The sequence below is a fragment of the Rhinopithecus bieti genome, unplaced genomic scaffold, assembly GCF_001698545.2.
Source record: "Rhinopithecus bieti isolate Rb0 unplaced genomic scaffold, ASM169854v2 scaffold_15296, whole genome shotgun sequence".
Classification (NCBI taxonomy): domain Eukaryota; kingdom Metazoa; phylum Chordata; class Mammalia; order Primates; family Cercopithecidae; genus Rhinopithecus; species Rhinopithecus bieti.
Window position 1 is genome coordinate 800070 of NW_016809075.1, and position 12835 is coordinate 812904.

A 12835-nucleotide genomic window follows, 5' to 3' on the forward strand; every position below is an offset into this window, starting at 1 on the left:
TACCCAAAGGATTAGAAATCCTTCTACTGTAAAGACACATGCACATGATGTTTATTGCAGGACTATTTACAATAGCAAAGACTTGGAACCAACCCAAACGCCCATCAATGATAGACTGGATAAAGAAAATGTGCCACATATACACCATAGAATACTATGCAGCCATAAAAAAGAATGAGTTCATGTCCTTTGCAGGGACATGGATGAAGCTGGAAACCATCATCCTCAGCAAACTAACACAGGAACAGAAAACCCAACACCGCATGTTCTTAGTCATAGTGGGAGTTGAACAATGAGAACACGTGGACACAGGGAGGGGACATTCACACACCAGAACCTGTCAGGGGTGGAAAGCAAGGGGAGGGAGAGCATTAGAACAAATACCTAATGCATGTGGGGCTTAAAACCCAGATTACAGGGTTGATGGGTGCAGCAAACCACCATGGCACATATGTATACCTATGTAACAAACCTGCACATTCTGCACATGAATCCCAGAACTTAAAGTAAAATAAAATTAAAAAGTCCAGAATTGGCAAATCCATAGGGATAAATAGCTGTTACTGGTTGCTGAGGACTTGGTTGGGAGGGGAAATGGGGAATGACTGCTTAATTGTTAAAAGGTTTCTTTTTGGGGTGACAAAAATGTTCTAGAATCAGATACTAGTGGCATTTGAACAACATTGTGAATGTACTAAAAGCCACTGAATTGTACCCTTTAAAATGGTTTAAATGGTGAATTTAATGTTATATGAGTTTTACCCCAAAATAATTTTTAGTAGTCATCAGGCATGACAGAGAAAAGGCAAGACATTAACATGAAGCCTGGAAGAGGGGGAAGTAGTGATTATTATACAAGTGCAAACCAGAGTTATAAGGAATGGGCTGCACTGATTCAGCCATGATTCCCAGAAGAGAGAACAGACCAAGAAATCCAATCATTTAGGAGACCCCCATTTTCCACAAGATAAGAGCAAACAAGTTAGTGAGGAGCAGCACAGGTCTCCCAGAAGTGGGATACAAAAGACCCCGTTCTATGAATTTCTAAAGAGGAAGCTCTATTATGTGTGGGTCTTCCCAACATCCTTCAGCAAACACAACAGCCAGTCTCACCCACATCTCTCAGTGCAGGCTGAAGGCAGAATGCCAAAGCACCGTTCACTACAGACATGCCCATTATCAAACATCCACATACTGTGGCATAGATCCTTCAGTTTGTCTTTCAAGCCAGTGTCTCAAAGAATCTTTTCACCTTTATCTTCCCTGTATTTTTTAATACATGTCTGTATTGTATGTATCTTTTCAGCCACTTTGAATGCTGTATTAGTAGCATTGAGAATGCTTAGAAAATGCAAATTTCAGGACCTTATGATAAACTAAACGTAGATTCGAAGTATTTAAGGGTAGTGTCCATGAATATGCAGCTTAATAAACTCTCCAGTTGATTTTTAAGGACACTAAAGTTTGAGTAGACCACTCTAGGTCCTGAGAACCCTGAAGAAGGCCACAATACACAGGCAGCCAGAACGAGCCATGGTACATCTCCCTCCTCTTTCCCCCAACCCTTCTCTCCAGTCAGCCAAGGTCTCCAGTTCCTGTTTAGAGGTAGAATCATTTTAGGGAAAAACAGATGCATGTGGTCTTTTCCAAGATTGCCTCTTGCCCCTTTCAGAGCCTCCTGCTTTGGGCCCGACACCCAAGGGGTCTCCAGAGCTCTGCCCTCAGAGGCAGGAGGATGTTGATAGGCTCATCTACCCTAAAGCATTAGGACTCCTTCTGAGTACTTTAACTGAGCAAGGAGGAGTCATCTCCTCACTCCCAGTCCAGTCCATCTACCCACAGAAGCAGCCGATTCTCGGCACAAAGTCCAGCCTCTCTCTCCCCAACTATGAAGTAAGCCTGGGTCTCTGTTCACCACTCTGCGCTGGACAGCTCCAGCCAGAGGACCCCAGGGCACCTTAAACCCAACAGACCCAAACTTATCTATATCCCTCCATTACCTTTAAAGGCAGAATGGAGTGAATCTCAAGACTTCTTCAGGTAGGCATTCCTTCTGTTCTTTCATTCAGTCTGTGAAAGTGCTTCTTAAAAATTAGGGCAAAGGCTTGTACATGCAAAATCATGTACAATTTACTTAGTGGACTTAAGGTATCTATTAAGGGTAATTTTGGCTCAGTTGTCTACCAACAAACTAAAGAAACTAACATACAAGTGATGTAACCCCATACCTATTTCTGTTTGCAGCATTTACCACTCGTGAGTGGGTTTTCCCACATTCCTAAATTCTGAATGCAAGCCAAGAGCCAATTTTTTTTCTGGGATTAATCTGGTCCTCTTATCTGCCTATTTTATATGGGATGTCTTTTCTTATTGGTTTATGGGTGCTTTTACATATTATGCATATTGGCCAGTTAATTGGCATATATGGTACAATTATTTTCTCTTACTCTATTTATTTTTTTTTTTTTTTTTTTTTGAGATGGAGTTTCACTCTGTCACCAGGCTAGAGTACAGTGGCATAATCTCAGCTCACTGCAACCTCCACCTCCTGAATTCAAGTGATTCTCCTGCCTCAACCTCCCGAGTAGCTGGGACTACAGGCATGCACCACCACATCCAGCTAATTTTTTTGTATTTTTAGTAGAGATGGGGTTTCACCATGTTGGCCAGGATGGTCTCAATCTCCTGACCTTGTGATCTGCCTGTCTCGGCCTCCGAAAGTGCTAGGATTACAGGCATGAGCCACAGCACCTGGCTTGATTAATTTTTCATGTTGCTTCTACCACCCTTCACTATACCAACATTGTCGTTGTTTTCATTGTTGTTGTTAATGCTACAGACACTGTCCATCTTTTCATTCATGTGCTGCAATCTTCTGCAACAGTGTTCAGCATGTAGAACACTCTCAGTAGACACCTGTGGATTGAAATAAATGAATAAGCAAATCTGTGCTGATGGCAGGGACAGGAGACAGGGAAATTCTGGGCAAAAGAGAGTGGTTTTCTGGCGAGGGCCCCACCTTCAAGCCAAAAAGCCTAATACCAGTGACCAAAGTGAGAACATACATCCCTATTTTCCTGCTTGAATGTTGCCTTTTCCAAAATCCATGGCCCACCCCGCCACTGATCCTGTGCCCATAAAAACCCCAGGCTCAGCCAGCAGAGACGAGAAGCAGCTGGATGTTGGAGACTATGGTTGGGCATCAGAGAGAAGCAGCTTGACTTTAGAGAAACAGCTTGATGGTATAGCTTTGAAGATGAGTCTGGCTGGGGTGGCCGGACTCCAGGGGAAGATTACCTTCCCACTTTGCCCCCTTTTCAGCTCCCCTTCCCACTGAGAGCCACTTTCATCAGCAATAAAATCTCCTGCATTTACCATCTCTAATTTGTTTGTGCAATCTCATTCCTCCTGGATACCAAACAAGAACTCGGGTGTCATGAGTGTGGGTGCAAAAGACTGTCACACTGACCCTCCACTGAGCTGTTAACACTTGAGCCATCTGTGGATGGCAAAGCTAAAAGGGCATTGTAACACTCCTTCTGGGGCTTCGGGGGTCACCAGCACCCATCCTAGATGCTGCTGCAGGGCCCACACGGAGTTTTGCTCCTGTTGGCTCCCAGAAGCACTCACCCTGGCTCCTGCACCCACTCACCTGTGCAGCTCCTCCTACAAGGGGTGAAACACAGTGGGACCAAGAGAGTGGAGTCTACTTCTTCTGGCACCAAAGCAGCCAGCTAGTTCTAGCACCCATGCACTCCAGTTCCTGCCCATGAAGGGGTCAGGGAAATATCCTGCTTCCCTGATGGGAGATGTCTAAACATCACTAGGGAAATTCTCACGTTTGAAGTGAAAGCCTAGAGGAGGAAGACCTTGCTGGTACAACACTTAAGGCTGCTTTGAGATTTTTATTTCTCATGAACTCATGGGCAGCTGCTGTCTATCTCCTCTTTTCACAAAGTCTCAGCCTCCAGGAAAGGTGCAAGCAAAAAGATGCCCACTGTCTGGCACAACTGCAGTCTTTTCTTGCTGAACCACTTACCATGGCTCCTTCAGCCAGTAAGGAGCACAAATGAAATTGCTCAGGTGTCTTAGAAGTGGCGGCATGTCTCCCCTTCCTGCCAGGATCTTGGAAACCTAAAGAATTTGGTTGAAACCACGCAAACAACACATACAATCGTTTTATTATTTCCCCTCCTCTGGCCAGTCCCGTTTTTCTAACCTGATTGGAAGCTTACTAAGGGAAATAAAGCCCACTACCTTTACACACCCACCATGCTTAGTTTCCAAGGACTGCTCTAAGAGTATAGTGCTAAGAGCACAGCTTCCGGAGTTATGCAGACACACTTTCACACCCTGGCTTTGCTGCTCTTGAGCTATTTAATCCGGAGGTAACCTGGCTTCACTGTGCCTTGGTTTCTTCATCTATAAACCCTATTTTACAGGATGGTTGAGAGGATTAACTAAGTAAATACATGTCTAATGCTTATGGTCCTAGCTAAGAAAAAAACCCTCGAGACTTTCAGATAATCTGAATACACACTTGTTGTCTTGAGTCTGATCTAAAGGGAAGCCTTCAGTGGTGGTGCAAGAGGATACTGTAAATTAAATCTTCCATTCTAAAAAAAGATATGGTGGCTGAACACATACCTATACCCTCAGGGCTAATTTGGCCATTGTCCTTTTTACTTGAAGAGGTTGTTGTCATAGATCCTATTTCCTGAGGCTTATTTCAGACCAACTGGAAAAAAAATAAATGATGTTAGGATTTAACCCAGGCGCAAACAGGAAGGCTGGCCAGACCCAGGGCCACCTGGGAAGTCGAGGGGGTGGGAGATCTTGCTCAGTCAACAGCTGTTCTAGGCAATCAGATGCTAGAACGTCCTGGGTGCTCTCTGCTGCAGGCCTGGACTCAGGTCCTGTGATTGTTTTTTGCAGTCATTTCAGCCATTCCCCTGGGCTCCTTGCCCTCAAGGTTGTGGGTAGAGAAAAATCCAGGCCAGATTTTACCAGAGCCTTTTTCTCTCCTGGGTCAGAACAGGATTTTCTCGCAGTTTGATCCATTTTCATTTAAAATTGATATTCAACTTAACACAACGAAATCTCACTCCCCAGAGAATTAGAAAAATAAGCCACCCAAATCCTATTCAATAGGGTAAATATTGGGATAAGATAAACATCTGAGCTGCCTTAAAAAGACCATTGTATTCAAGCAAACTGCCATTTCCTTACCTTAAGGAAGACTCTGAATTCAGAAAGCCTGAAGCTCTGAGGAGAGGACACAGCTATGGTAAAATAAGGTTATTATTATAGTCACCTTTAGCCAGAGCAAACTAGTGACAGGTTCCAATTGGTTTGCTCATCCATTTAGGAACCCTGCAGGGTTCAAATCTTTATCCCTATTTCACAAAGGCCCATCTCTCACTCCCTTTTCACCAAGACTTTGTGGCTGCCTCCTGCCCATGCCCAATGGATGGACCAGGTCAAAGGAGCTGACCCCATCTTGGTTCAATTGCCTTGACTTGTGTTGGGGCAAAGAAAATGCTATCCTAAAGTATGGTGCTTGGGCATGCTAAGTACTTTGAACTGAAGGAAATAGGAAAGCTTCAGAAGCAAGGACTCTCTGACCTTCTCCTGCCCTCCTATCTCTTACCCCTCTTTGTTTTCCCTACCAAAGTGAGTCATAGAAATCAGAATCCCTCTTCCCTAAAGTGGCTCATAGAAACTAGAACCACTTTCTCCAAAAGCAAGCCATAAAAGCCTAGAAAGGCCACCCTCTCCCTTCTCCCTTGAAGACCCTTGTTTCAGAGGTTCCTGACTTACGCGCCAGGGGAGGCACTGTTACAGAGAAAATCCAAGAAGAATCTGGACAGGCCCTGCTGGGTCACTGGCTTCATGACCATTAGATCACACCCTTTTGTTCAATCACATTTCTGTATGGCTGTCCATTTTTCATGAAACCTAAACATAAAAACAGAGTTTTCCCTAGATTTTGAGGTCTGCATTTCTGAAGGTTCCCATGTCACATAACATGTGATTAAATACATTTGTTATGCTTTTCTTTGTTAGCCTATCTTTTGTTATGGTGGTGACCCTTAAGATGAGTGAGAAATCACACCTTTCTCCCCTACGCTTTGCAGCATGACCTTAGGCTCACAGTTCCTCCTGTAGCTTCATTCTCTGCATCTCTGTCTTTGCATTTGCTACTTTCTTTCTGGGATGATAAACTGGTCAACAGTAACAGTGCTGGCTGTGTTTCACTGAGTAACTTCCAACATGGTTCTAAACCCTTTATATGTGTATATATATATATATATATATGTGTATAAGTATATATATATTTTCTTTTTTTTTTTTTTTTTTTTTTTTTTTGACGATGGAGTCTTGCTCTGTCGGGCCAGGCCTAGATACAGTGGGCCGCCCGATCTTGGCTCACTGCACCTCACCTCCCGGCGCGTTCAAGCGATCTTCCTGGCCTCAGCCTCCTGAGCATCTGCGAGTACAGGTGGGTGCCCACCCACACCCAGACTAATTTTTTGTATTTTTAGTTAGACAGGGCATTTCACCATATTGGCCAGCGCTAGTTTCGAACTTCCTGACCTCATGTCCACCTGCCCTCAGCCTCCCAAAGTGCTGCGATTACAAGTGTGAGTCACCCTCACCGGCTTATATATATTTAATCTATAAATTTGTATATTAGGTTGGTGCAAGAGTAATTGCCAGTTTTTCATATTTTAAAAGTAATAACAAAGACCACAACTAAATTTGCCACCAAACCGAATACTGTTAACACATTTTTATAGGAGGCCCATAGAAGTCCAGTAACTTCGCTAAACATACCAACTTAAATCCCGTGCTTTTCATCAAATGCAGGCAGATAACAGATAGGAAGCGGCCAGAGAGGCAGTCTTGGGACTTTTCTTAAGCCAAACTATATGCATGAACCCTCCTGCTGATGCTTTTTCCCAAAGGGCCTGTCCAGCTGGTGTTGATCAGTCCTTTGCTCCAGGCTGAAGGGTGAAAGTCTGGAACAAAGGACTTTGAAAGGATTGAGATGTTAAAAAAGGCCATTTGATCTCAGAAAGTCACCAGGAATTCCAGAATTTTCTTAGGGGGCTGCAAAGAGCTGGTCAAAAGAGAAAGAGGAAAGGGAAAGGGAGGAGGGGAGGGAGGAAAGGGAGGAGGAAAGGGAGTAGAGGGAGGAAGGAAAGGGAAAATGGAAAGAGGAAAGGAAAAAGGAAAGGAGAAAGGGAGGGAGGTAAGGAGAGAGGAAGGGAGGAAGGAAGGAAAGAAAAAGTCTTCTATTGGTTCTGGATAACATGAAGGTACTTCATGGAACCACCTGGGTGTTCACAAGCCCCAGCTAGTCAAAGGCATGGTCCCAAAGGGGCCACTGGGAAGACGGCGCTTCTCTATGGAAAGGGAACTAAAGTACAGGGTAAGGAGGTAGAGAGAGAGGTCACAGTTTGGTATTCTTGTTTTGGGGGTTGGGTGGTGGGTTTTGTTTGTACTAGCTGTTGGGTTTTTTAAAGTTTCTCCTGAAGCTTGTGTTTTCAGATGACTATCTCCTGAGCAGCCAAGCAAATGGACAAACACATTAAGGCAAAAACAAACATTTACATAGGCAAGGAAGTCGTTTCTCCCAAGTACCCTGGTTCACAGGACCATATCCATCTAGGAATTAAAACAAGCTGACTTTTTTTTTCTGAGGAGAGTGGATTCTTTCCAGAATTCCCATACTCGAGAAAGCAGGAGAGGAACAAACTTTAATGACAGTGTCCTTTCCTCCCTCCCCACAAACGACCCAATTCTCATGAGTAATGCACTTTTTACTGTTTGCAGCCTCATCGTGATCCAGCAAATGAACCCCAACAATTAGCCTCTTCATTTCCATTAGACCATGTCCTTGAACTCCAGAAAGCTGCTATAGGAGCCAACCATATATATATAGATAGATAGATAATTTTTTTAAATTAATCTAGCTGGACTCTGACCAGTCATTAAAACTAGGAGATTAATCATTCCTTCCTTCTTCTTTTAAACCCATGCAACCCAGGTAGACTGAAAATGACAGAAAGTTCAAGCTGATAGGCTCCTTAGGGATCACCCAGTACAGTGTTTTTGAAATGAACCATTAGGGAGTCAGAAAGTCAATATAATGAGTTATAACCAGCATTTTTTAAAAATAAGACAACACAGAGAATTTCATGTAGTACAAGTAAGCATGGCTTCAGGAAACTTACGTTTCAATTATGTATATGGTTCTGAGAGTGGCAATGTAAAATTGTGGGCACTTCTTACTATGGGTCCTGGTCTAAAAAGTTTGAAAATGCTAACTCCCTGGTCTTCCAGATGGGAAAAGTGAAGCCCCAAGAGAGGCAGTGACTTACCCAAGGTTCTGTTACAAATCAGCCCTTCTCCACCCACTTCCTGGCATGCCAACATCCCTGGTTCCCTCCCATCGGTTAGTACACAAATCAGCATGCATCAGGTCCTGCCTGGTGTTGGGTCCATCAGCATTTAGCTCCTTTCAGACAGCCGACCCTCTAAAAGGCCCAATGATACCCCACCATTATGTCACCCCACAGCACTGAGCACAGTGTGATGCACCTGGCAGATGTTGAATGTCCACCTGGTGAATCACTGAGGTGAGCAGAAGTGGTCTCAGGAAGAAGAAAAGGTAAAAAAAAAAAAAAAAAAAAAAAAAAAAAAAAAAAAAAAAAAAAAAAAAAAAAAAAAAAAAAAAAAAAAAAAAAAAAAAAAAAAAAAAAAAAAAAGAAAGAAAGAAAAGAAAAGAAAGAAAGAAAGAAAGAAAGAAAGAAAGAAAGAAAGAAAGAAAGAAAGAATGCCCAGAATGAGAAAAGCTTTATAGAAAGGGCTGCCATGTTTTTGAGCTCCCAAATGCTAATGGCAATGACAACAATGGTTCCAAAGATGGCCGTCTACCAGCTTTTTATGTTCCCCCAGGAGCTGGGCTGAGTTCTATGTATGCAATGCTTCATTCAGTCCTCACAACAAGCTGGTGCAACGCTACTGTCCCAGGGCCTACTGCAGTTTAGAAACAAGGTCATTTAGCTAACCAGGATTCAATACCAAGTGCTATGGTTTGGTTGTGGTTTGCCCCCAGCAAAGCTCATGTTGAAATATATTTGCCAATATGACAGTGTTGAGAAGTGGCGGACCTTTCAAAGGCATTTGGGTCATGAGGGATCTGCCCTAATGAAGGGATTAACGCAGTCTCAAGGAGTCGAGGAATGAGTTCTTGCTCTCTTGGGAATAGACTTGTTACCACACAAGTGGGCTGATATAAAGCAAGGCTACCTCTCCTGTTTGGTCTCTTTGCCTGCACCCATTTTCCTTTCCACTTTTTACTCATGAGGAACACAAGACCTTCACCAGATGGACTGCCCAGTCTTGAACATCCCAGCCTCTAGAATCATGAGCCAAATACACTTCTTTTCTTTATAAATTACCAGTCTCGAGTATTCTGTGGCAACACAAAATGGACTAAGACGGGAAATCCCAAGTAATCAGGCATCAGACTCCATGCTTTTAACCATTCCAACCCACACCTCCTCCTGACGAACCCCTCACAGAATGTTAACTGTTGCAACAATGATTAAGCACCTAATGAATCTGTTGAAAGACTGAATGAACAGATGAAGGCAGAAGGGACGCACTCTGCCTTGCTAAGAAGCTGAAGGCTGAACAGAGAACTGCTATGGGAGAGCAGGTCTAGCCTGGAAGAACAAGCTAGCACACGATAAACATTCTTCAAAAGCGGGGCAGATGCTCCTGAAACAGACAGAATCCAAAGCATTCCCATCCTTCCTTCCATCCTCCTATTGTCACCCTTTGGGCCTCCGTTACTGACAAAACCAAAGGCTGCAGCCACATCCTCAGTCTAGTGGCCTGGAGTGTGGGTTTGTAACCCAGTAAAGAAGTCTCATGAGGCTATTCCCTAAACCAAAACCTTTCCAAAATTCCATTTAGAAAAATGACTTTATATGAGGTTGAGCTGGGAAAGAGAAAGCTAACTCAGCTTTTCATCAGCTTAGACTCCTGGGGTTGTCAAAGGCGGAGTGTCAAATTAAAACATACTGCAAAAATAAAGAAGAAACAGAAAGCCTGTCTCTGAGAGAGAGAACGTTTTCTTCTTATTCTTCACTGTCAAGGAGGCAAAGCTGGTTTGGTTATTCTTTTTTACTCCCCTTGAGAAATTCTCAATATGATTGGCAAGAAATCAGGAATAACAAGATAAAGTGGTGATGTAAATGCCAGTGGAAACAGTAGATCCTTTGTGATGACCTTGTCTAAGAAGTCTCAAAGTGGGAAGAAAAGCTGGGATCTGGGCTTTGATGCGGAGCCCTTGCATGTAAAATTTACAGTATCCTTCCTATCGGAAATGCTTAAATACTTTCCCTACAGGTATTTACAATCTGTCTCAACATTTGTCTGACTCCTGGCAATTTTCTGCTTTCATTCACATTAACTACTTAAAGGAAAACTCCAGGGCAGCATTTTGAGTAGCACATTGAATTAAAACAAAGGATAAATTACCAAAGAAACATTGAAGGGTCTGGAATGCAATCATCATCTAAGAAAAAAAAAATCATTATTCTTCACAAATACAAAACAATGGCAAGACATTGACAGGGACCTGGAAAGCTGAGAAAACTAGTCCAGGCAAAACTGCATTTGAAACCACAATACTCCTCTCTTTAAAACTTCCAAAGCTCTGACATTCCATTGTCCTGTCTCCATTCCAATTTAGAACCTCTTTAATAATCACAATAGACACAATCCTTCCTGTGTCTGGCTTAATCTCTCCAATTGCAGTTTAATTTGAGTTTCCCGTGTCTGTGCTCAATAGAAAGAGAAACACTATTTACTTGCATCATAAAATTTCCCAAGGTTGTGGGATGCTTGCCTGGAAGCAGTCTCAAGACTCCTGTTTTATATTGTGAATTTGATTCCCTATACCAATATCCCACGTCTGTTTTCACATGGAAGCATCGTTTTCAGCTATCATCGAGTTAAATGGACACACTAGGAAAATACACTGTGTTTATGTAGTCACTGAACGTATCCCCCAGCGCACTGGCCCATGTCCCCCGTGAAGAAGCCCAGCTCTGGATGAAGTCTCTATCCATTTGAATGCTTTCAGCTGCAAGTAACAGAATATCTCATTTACACTAATCTAAACAGTGAAGAAAATGTGTTGCTGCACATCAAAAATTCTGGTGATGAGTGGTGCAGGGTTTTTCAGTGCATCAAAAATGATGCCAAGGACCAGGCACTTGGCAGCTTTCCATTCTGCCAACTTCCTTGTGCCATGCGTCCTCCCACAGGAACAAGATGGTCACTGTGGTTTAGGCATTCTGTATCGATGCAATAACATCTGGTTGAAGAAATTGGATGCTTCCTTTCATGAACCACACTTCAAAGGGGGAAGAAAACCTTTCCCAAAGCCCGCAAGGAAACTTTCCCTTAAAGTCCACTGGCCAGAATTAGAACACATACCATGCCTTAGTTGCAAGGGAGGCTAGAAAAATGGAAAATCTGATACTTTTAACTTCTAAAGAGGTGAACTCTGTCACCAAGAAGTAGATGGGATAGGGACCTCACAGCCTGCTGCTAGGCAGGCGACCAGAAGCATCTTCCACAAAGCCCCTCCGTCCCACAGGCTCAGTCCTTGTGACAGGGAGGAGGGAGAGCTAGATACAACCACTTTGAACGAGCAAGACTCTCGAGGGACCCAAGCAAGTAGCCCTAGGGACAGTGGCTTATTTGTGTAAAATTCTTTCACCTTCTTTTTCCGTCTCTTCTCTTTTTCGTTGTTTTAAATAAATGTTATTGTGTATATTTGAGGTTATAGCATGATGTTATGGGACACATATTGCCAGTAAAATGGCTACTACAGTGAAGATATTTTACTTGTTACTTTTTTATGACAAGAGCAGCCCAAACCTACCTGTTTAATAAAAATTCCTAACACAAGCCGGGCACAGTGGGTCACACCAGAAACCCCAGCACTTTGGGAGGCTGAGGCGGGTGAATCACCTGGGGTCAGGAGCTCAAGATCAGCCTGGCCAACACGGTGAAACCCCATCTCTCCTAAAAATAAAAAATTAGCCGAGCCCCAGCTACTTGGGAGGCTGAGACAGGAGAATCACTTGAACCCGGTAGGCAGAGGTTTCAGTGAGCCGAGATCAACGCGCCACTGCACTCCAGCCTGGGCGACAGAGCAAGACTCGGTCTCAAAAAAAAAAAAAAAAAAAAAAAGAAATCCCTAACACAATACAATTTTATTAACATTAGTTCTCTACTATCTCTACTATGCATCTGCTACTTTACATCCTTTGACTCGCACCTCCCCGTTTCCTGTCTCCCTCTTTCAGTCCTTTCCTGCACACTACTTCTGTCTCCCCGTGTCTGTTCTCTACCTGGCACTAGGACCATGAGGTACTCCTGGAACAACTAGGATCCCCTCTTCTGCCACTGGATCGGGGCCCAGCTTCAATGGCACAGCCCTTGCTTCACATCAAGGTCACCAACTCAAATGCCTCCAGGTGAATATTTCTATGCACACTTAAAACTATTTTCCTACTATGGAGAAACAAAACACAATCCAAAAATAAACAACAAATGACACTTAACCTCAGTGATGGGGACTGACAGAGAATGTAGCAAACTGAAAAGTCACTATCCCTTCTAATAGGGACAGTGAAGTTGCACTCTAGAAATTCAGACACAGGAATGCCAGATAATCCTACTTTTCTTTTTTCTTTTTTTTTTTTTGAGATGGAGTTTCACTCTTGTCGCCCAGGCTGGAGTG

At 43.3% G+C, this 12835-nt stretch overlaps 1 long non-coding RNA gene across 1 annotated transcript; it reads right to left on the reverse strand.

The window, feature by feature from the left end:
• Window positions 1–2757: 2757 nt before the first annotated feature.
• On the reverse strand, window positions 2758–4724 carry LOC108539616 (uncharacterized). The gene is made up of 3 exons (XR_001888439.1): window positions 4648–4724; window positions 4040–4134; window positions 2758–2916 (listed from the first exon to the last, which is right to left on the reverse strand). It is a non-coding gene; the product is annotated as an uncharacterized LOC108539616 (long non-coding RNA).
• Between the last annotated feature and the right edge of the window lie 8111 nt (window positions 4725–12835).